Genomic DNA, 8,680 nt, shown 5'->3' on the forward strand with positions numbered 1-8,680 from the left:
AACATGCTGAGGGTTTGGTATTTTTCCACTTGACAAACATCTGTGATTTCAAGGGCACGTAGTGCTGCTCCTCACATACTTTATTCCTTTCCTTCTTTCTTCACCCACATTCACTGTCAGCCTAGCTCAGGAAGAGAGCATGGAAGATCACCTGTGCAGACTCAGCTCGAAGTATGTTTCCGGTGTTGTGGGGAGGCCCGAGGGAGACGGCTTGGAGAGGTGCAGCAGCCTCATTCACCCAGAGCCCATGGCTTGTTGTTCACCGGCCAGCAAAGGTTCTTGAAAAGAACAGGGAGCAGAGTACTCCTTGGCCTCTCCAGGAGCCAGTGGAAGCCAGAAGAGACCTTGGTTAATATGGTTCCTGATTTCCTGGCAACACTAGGAGAGCAAAGGCTGCAGAGGGCACAACCACAGCCACTCAGCACACCTCAGCTGCGCAGTGATGCTTCCCAGAGCTTTCACTTTCTTGGGCTTAAGAACCATAAAACTCCTCCTAAAGGAAACTAGAAGTTTTTAATCATCTAGCTTGAGGGGGACCTAGAGATCATTTCTGGGGGTACTTTGCAAATTCAAAAACTGCAAAGGGGGGAGGGGCTTTTTAAAAAGTCATGCAACATTTGTTTATTTACGAATCACACTGGTAATCATTAGTGCTGAGTTACTGTAGGATTTACAATGATTCATTATATTTAGTCCCTACCATACAGGAGCTATCAATATATTGTCATTTCTACTTTGTTCTCAGGCTGCTTTGAAGCAGGAAAATCATCTGCAAAGAGCTTCATTCCATTTAGTCTTTTTGTCAATAATTTCAAAATCTGGTTTTTGTTGGTGAAAGGGACTCACTTAACAATTAAGCTAAAGACATTTTTGACTGGAGTGAGTGTAGCCATTACGGGTTTAATTCAATTTGACAAGCATCGATTGAGCATCTATTCTATGGCAAGGACTAGGTTAGGCACCAGAGGTGCAGAGGTGACTGAAAGATGGCACCTCTTCTCAAGAATATCACAGCAGTCTAAACATACCCAAGCTGCAAGGTGGACTCTGTGCTATGGAACAGGCCTAATGTGCTGTGGGAAGAGAGAGTTGGGAATTAGGAAAGCTTCATGAAGAAGGTGGCATCAGAGAGTTAAATCACTGCCTGCAACCCCTTCTATCTATGAGTCCTTTCTTTTTCTCTTCCAAATCTAGTCTGTTTATTAATTCATGTAATCATGTAATTCAGACATTCGCCAAGTAGTCATGAAGCCCATGATATCCCAGGCACAGTTCTAGACATGGGAGACACACTGGTGAGTACGACAATTTGCGTACTTTTAGTAGGGCAAGGATGGATGACGATACTTACAAATGAATAAACAAACAGAATGTCAATTGTAATGGATATTGTAAATAAAAGTAAAATAATGGGAGGGGTACAAAGAGTAAGTGCAGATGGGGAAGGCATGTGTGTCCTGTATTAAATATAGTGTTAAGGAAAGCCTGTCCAAAATGGAGATATTTGTGCAGACACCTGAATGCAGGGACAGAGGAAACCACGGGAGCTCTGGGCTGACAGTATTCTCAGCAGAGGGAAGGAGTGGCCAGCACAAAGGCCCTGAGGCAAACACACATGTGATGGCCCAGGATGGCAGGAGGATGGCGATGAGCAGAGGGATGGGGAGAGCTAGGCTGGAAAGACAAGCAGGGGCCAGATCATGAAGGCCAAGGTAAGGAGTATGGATTATTTTTTCTAAGGGTGGTGGGAAGCTACTGGAAGCTTTAAAGGGAGTCCTATGATCTGATTTGCATTTTTGAAGATTATTATGGCTTTGGGATTTAGAATAAACTTTAAGAGATCAAGAAGGGAAGCAAAGAGAGCTTGAGAAATATTTCCCATTTGAGAAATGAAAAACACAGTTGACATTTCTGATATAGGGAAAATAAAGGAGAAAATTTGGGGAAGGAGGACTTCATGGACTCAATTTTGGTCATAAGTGTAAAATGCTGATGAGCTATCTGAGTGGGGATTTTGAACAAGCAGTGAGAGATTTGAGTCTGAAGTTCAGGAAGTAGTCAAGAATACCCATTGCCACCCAGAAGGCAAATTAGATAAGGACTAACAATAGTTCTTTAAGATTCAATGCCCAGGAAGTTATTAGAAGCTTTTTTTGTTTTGTTTTTGCCATACTAACATTCATAGAATGACAGAAGAGGTAAAAGCCACATTGCGGGGGTGAAGATAGTGAGTATAGATTATTCTTTCAAAAGAATCAGATTTCAGCTTTGTTAATTCTATTTTTCTTTGTTTTCTACTTCATTCATTTCTGCTGTTTATTATTTACCTCCTTCTATTGTCTTTAAGGTTTCTGTTCATTTTCTTAAGCTAGAGACTTACCCGATTAATTTATTCTTTCCTAATACAAGTATTTAAGGCTTGTAAAAATTTGTTTGAAAGGTTTCTTTCAGGTATTTGCTTCTAATGTTGAATTTGTCTCAAATATTTGGGAAAAAAGTCAAATATTACATATGCTGCTTTCAATAAACTTTGACATGTAGTGATTTCACTATCACTTACATCTAAGGATTTTTAAATTTTCGTGATGAATTCATCTTTGACCCTGCCTCCTGTCTTTATTTCAAAAAAGGACGCAATTGCAAAGATGAGTTTACTGCAGAAAACCAACAAAAATGACAGATTTGAATAACAAACAAATGGAAATTCTAGGAATGAAAAATATAACCACCAAAATGAAAAACACAGTCAATGGATTAAACAAAAGATTAAACACATTGAAACAGAATGTATCCAAGGGTGCAGGAAATAAATATAAGAATAAAGAAAAATGAAGAAGTTAAGAGCAAAGTTACTAAAAAATCAGATTTAAAATATTCTAAACAGTACTCTGAGTTCAGGGCAGGAGCACTGGAGCTAAATCTTAGGAGAGGAATGAAGTTCTAGATTGACTACAAGACTTTATGATAAACATGTACAGTCGACTTTACAGTAACCACTAAAAGAATAGAAACAGCATAGAAACATTCCAAATCTGTAGAGAGAGAACACAATGAAGTAAAGGAAATAGCTTGGTAATTTTTATAAAAGGCAAGAATGAGGAAAGACAGGAATGATCAGGCTATGGTGAAACAGTGATGTCCTATTTATGTGAGGCATAACTAAATGATAAGAACATGGAAAAGTTAAGTGTCCCATCCCACACACTTTGAGGGGTTCAACATAAAAGAGACATGATCAGACTTGTGCTTTAGGAAGGTGAGACTGACTGCAGCCATCTGTAACGTGAGATGTGTGCTGTAGGAGGACAAGATGGAGGCCTGGACTTCGGAAGCTTTGAGCGAGCTTGGTCCTGCACTAAGGCTGTGGCAGTGACAGTGGGGATAGGCTGGGTGGGCTGGAGAGATGAAAAGGCCACTTCAGTTATGCTGAGATAAAGTTAAAATGACAGCCACAGGCCTCTGGTCTCAAACAGGGAAATCAAAACCTGGCCTGCATTGTGAGCCCAAAATCAAGGGTTTGGGAATTGGGTAAGTCTGACCTTTGTTCACTTCCAAGTGATGTCATCAGTTCACGGGGCCTCTGAGCCTCCTAATCCTGCCATTGAGGCAGGTGGCTGTCAAGCCGTCATGTTGAAAACCTGCCTCTGGAGTTGTTGTTTGGGGCTCTGCCCCTTCAGAAAGTAGAGAGAAACTCACACGATATCTGAAAACTACCAACCCTCATGTTATTCCAATAAAAATAATCTCTTCCACTTAAATAAAGCTTGCTTGGTTCAGATGTCTGCTCTCAGAAGTTCTTCACACCTTGCCATGTGAGGAGATGCTATTATTTTATTATGCTGTGCAGATATTATTGTTCACATTTCTTTTTACTGAGAGGAGGCGGAGATCCAGAGAGTTGATATGGCTTGCTGAAGCTCACCCAGTGTCAGTGGCAGAGCTGAGAGTGGAAACCAGGTTGTCTGGTGTGGGCCCAGGCTCTCTGTGCTGTCAGGTTTGAACTCGTTTTGGTAATAGGAGGGAGTCAGGAGAATAGAAACTGGCCAACTCCAGCCTATATTTTCATCCTCTGCCACCCACTAGTCTTCCTCCTCCTTTAGGTAAAGAGTGTTTTCTCCCCCAACAAATAAGAAAATTTTGGGGTAAATATAAAACCCTGAATTTAGATTTTAACAGTAGGTTTCTCAAGTTGAAACTGGAGGAGGCAGTTCCTGAGAAAATGAACAATATCCAAATAATAGTAGTTCCTGAAAGAGAAAATAGAGGCAAAAAAGAAATTTAAAAAAATGTTCCCAGAACTGAGAAAAACATGACTTTACAAATTGAAAGGACTCTCCAGTACCTATCACAGAAAAAAAAAAAAAAAAATAGGCTACATATCTGAAACTGGCATTTCTGAACACTATGAACAAAGAAATTTGGAATGCTTCTAGAGAGAGTAGGGGGATAAAAAGGTCATATAAAAATGATCAAGAATCAGAATGGATTTGGATTTCTCAAAAGTAACCCTGGAAGCAAGAACATGTGGACCATTGCTTTCAATATTCCATGAGAAAATGATGTTCAACCTAGAATTTGTATTCAACCAAATTATCAAGCGTGTAAGGAACATAAAGACATTTTCAAGGCCAGCATAGTGGCTCATGCCTGTAATCCTAGTACTTTGGGAGGCCGAGGAGGCTGGATCACCTGAGGTCAGGAATTCGAGACCAGCCTGACCAATATGGTGAAACCCCCTCTCTACTAAAAATACAAAAATTAGACAGGAGTGGTGGTGCATGCCTGTAGTCCCAGCAACTGGAGAGGCTGAGGCGAGAGGATCACCTGAGCTGAGGAGGTCACGGCTGCAGTGAGCTGTGATCAGGTCACTATACTCCAGCCTGGGAGCCAGAGCAAGATCCTATGTATGTATGTATGTATGTATGTATGTATGTATGTATCTATCTATCTATCAATAAAAGACACTTTAAGACAAAAAAAGGTCTTAAAAAATTTACCACCTAATGAGAGATGGCTACACTAGAATCAGTATTTAGCTGAAGCCATAAGTCACCATTGAATGAATGGATGAAATGGAATGAAACTCTGAGACACATGAGTAAACGAGAAAATTTATTTCTAAGGCTTGTTTACTAATATAATTTTATTATTAAGTTTAAGAGGTCGGTTTTTAAAATTTGTCATTAGAATTCACTAATAATAATTTGTCATCACTTCAATCTGCTGGATTACTCCTGTGTCATTACATTTGTCATACAAATAGAAACTTTGAACTGAGGTTGGTGAGGACACAAGCTGTTTTTTAGTATCTTCTTGCCGGCACACTAGTGGTGATGTTGCTCCCAAATAATTAATCTTTTCTTTTCTCCATAGTAACTAAGGTAATGTTTATTTCCCTTTCAACACCTACTTGAAGATTTGATTGCTAGTAAAGATGCTATTTGAAGCATGTTGAAGTTTTGTGCTATTTGAATATTTCAGAAGGAAATTTCAGATTTTTGCCCTCACATACATTGTATATTTCTTTAATCCTTGGATAAACAAGGGTGTAAATAAAGTAATGTAACTAGATTTCAGAATAACAAAATCTATGAATTTCCATCTGTATTTAAGATTTCATTGCGTCCATATCAGTGTCAGCATCTTAAGTAGAATGAAAGGTGGGTCTTTCAACAAGTATAATTCAAGAAAAAGTTATCCTCTCAAGATCCATCATTTTGATTACTTCTCCAGCAGAGTCCAGCATATGAATTGATTTCTCTCCAGTTAACCTCTGGGTATTGGCAAATCCTGCTAACAAGTTATCATTATTATTATTACCTGAAGCATACAATATTAAGGTATTTTCAAAACTCAAGGTATTTTTTAGTATGTGATGGCTGCATTTCCATCTTGTTTTAACATCTCATATAAGTAAATAACAAAACAATTTCAAAACCATGCAATTTCTCTTTAAAGAAGAATGATGAGAATGGCTCGCTATCGTCATGCTTTGCCCTGTAATTCAGTTAAAAATAAACTGTTATAATTACATTTTAAATACACAACTTAAGGAGGCGTACAAAATGTTTTGCTTGTGATTCCTAAATCACTCATTACCTTCACCACATTTTTCCCATGGTCAGTCTATAGATCTGTTTTCTACTCTATGAATATGTCTGTCAGTTTCACCATTGTCTTGGTGAAACTGCCTTACCCTGATCCCCCACCTCATTTCTTTGCAAGCATTCATCATTAATCCATTGTATTCTCAGTCTGTCACCCAGGCTGGAGTGCATTGACTCGATCTCAACTCACTACAACCCACGCCTCCCATGTTCAAGCGATTCTCCTGCCTCAGCCTCCTGAGTAGCCGGTAGCTGGGACTACAGGCACATGCCATCACACCCAGCAAATTTTTGTATTTGTAGTAGAGACAAGGTTTCACCGTGTTGACCAGGCTGGTCTCAAACTCCTGACCTCGAGGGATCCACCCGCCTTGGCCTCCCAAAGTGCTGGAATGACAGGCATGAGCCGCCTCTCCCGGTAGTGGCAATCTTTAAGAACAAAGCCTTCTGTTTCTGCACATCCAAATGACTAATGTTCAGGATACAGAAGTAGCATATTAAATAACATTATTAAAGTTTATACTTCTGGGAATGCTTTTTGCAGACCAACCCCGCCACCAAAAAAAAAGAAAAAAGTTGTAATAGCAAGACAAAAGACAAAAATAAATCTCTTTGAAGACATTACATAGCTATTAATAGATACAGAGTCAGTCAGAGTTAGGTGGCCAGACTTGAGTGGTGAGAATATCAGAGCAAAGAAATACATTTTGAGATAAACCCAGAAGTCTGCAGGGCTTTTTCCTTGAGGCTTTTGCCAATTTAAAAGCAAAGCAAAGAAATACATTTTGAAATAAACCCAGAATCCTGCAGGGCTTTTTCCTTGAGGCATTTGCCAATTTAAAAGCACAGGGCTGAGAAGCTAGGAAGCTGGGCCGCAACAGACACTTAAATGAGGCTAGAAAGCTGAGCAGAGCTTTCAGCAGTCTAACAAGCCTAAGAAACAAAAATTAGAGTTCAGGGTTCAGCAAGAAAAGGCCCCAGTAAACACGCTAGACCTCCCATTAGGACACCCAGAAGCTATACTCTAAGAGGTAAGGTAAACCAGAAATAAATGGTGTTCACAGAAGACAAAAACCTAGTCCTGAACCAGTGTAATCCCAATGTGATTAATAGGGGTTAATATGATCTGCTCCGTCTCTACCTCCCTACCAGAGCGTTATACAGCAGAAGAGAGAATTCATCACCAGGAGGACAGACTAACTGAAAATATCCATCCTGAAGTTCAGGGAGAAGGGAAAAAAAGAGATGGAAAGTACAGAAAAGACCATGAGGCATATGTGATACAGTGATGAGTTCTAATATGTAACAATATGTAATAGTCTCAGAAAAACAAAAAGAGAATGGAGCAGAAGCAATATTTTAAGAGCTACTAACCAAGACTTTTCTAAAACTGTGAAAAAAAAAAATTCAGTCAACAGATTCAAAAGTTCTATGAGGCTGGGCATGGTGGCTCATGCCTGTAATCCCAGCACTTCGGGAGACCAAGTCAGGTGAATCACTTGAGGTCAGGAGTTCGAGACCAGCCTGGCCAATATGATGAAACCCTGTGTCTACTAAAAATACAAAAATTAGCTGGACATGGTGGCACATGGCTGTAGTCCCAGCTACTCAGGAGACTGAGGCAGGAGAATCGCTTGAACCCAGGAAGCGGGGGTTGCAGTGAGCCGAGATCACGGCACTGCACTCCAGCCTGGCGACAGAGCGAGATTCCGTCTCGAAAAAATAAATAAATAGAAATTAAAAATTAAAGAAAAAAATGTGGGATTTCCTGGGCTATCATGATGGTGATGAATTTCAAGTGGTTGTGGCAGTATCGCTTCCCGCCCTTTACATTACAGCTGAACATGGCCACTTGGCAGAAACAGCTGGCCACTTGGTGTTCGTTGGTTCTGTCCATCTGCTGCCTACACAAACAGTCCAGCGTGATGGCGGTGGATGCTCAGGAGATCCTGCTCTTCAGCACCGTCAAGCTGTGGAAGCTTCCTGTGGGATCAGTCCAGGTTGTATTAGAGGAACTAAGGAAGAATGGGAACTTACAGTGGCTGGATAAGAGCAAGTCTAGCTTCCTAATCGTGTGGCAGAGGCCAGAAGAAGGGGGGAAACTCATCTATCAGTGGGTCTCCAGGAGTGGCCAGAACAACTCCATACTTAGCCTGTATGAGCTGACCAACAGGGAAGACATAGAGAATAAGTTGTTCCATGGACTAAAGGAGGCCTTCTGTGGGCTCTGCAGGCCCTACAGTAGGTACATAAGGCTGAGATCATCACCATCTCACTCGGAGACCAGTGATGGCTGAGGTGTCAGGTCCATCTGTCAGAGACCTGCTTCCTTTTACTTTCTATCTCCCACCTCTCCAGGGCTTTCAGGAGACAGACTCTGTGGACCCACACACTGTACCTGTGAATCCACCAGACTCAAAAGGGCTCCAGTCCTGAAGCCTGGGACCTAGGGGTGGGTTTCTCATACCCCACATGTCTGTCCTGGGATAGGGTGAGGCTGAGGCACTCCAGAGAAAAATGTGCTTCTTCAAAGCTTGCCTCTGAGCCAGGGTCTGTAAACCTAACACTTTATG

At 40.9% G+C, this 8,680-nt stretch overlaps 1 pseudogene; it reads left to right on the forward strand.

Moving 5' to 3' along the window:
- Nucleotides 1-7,888: 7,888 nt before the first annotated feature.
- On the forward strand, nucleotides 7,889-8,397 carry LOC105554407 (annotated as a pseudogene).
- Nucleotides 8,398-8,680: the final 283 nt, after the last annotated feature.

This window comes from Mandrillus leucophaeus, unplaced genomic scaffold (genome assembly GCF_000951045.1).
Source record: "Mandrillus leucophaeus isolate KB7577 unplaced genomic scaffold, Mleu.le_1.0 Scaffold64, whole genome shotgun sequence".
NCBI lineage: Eukaryota > Metazoa > Chordata > Mammalia > Primates > Cercopithecidae > Mandrillus > Mandrillus leucophaeus.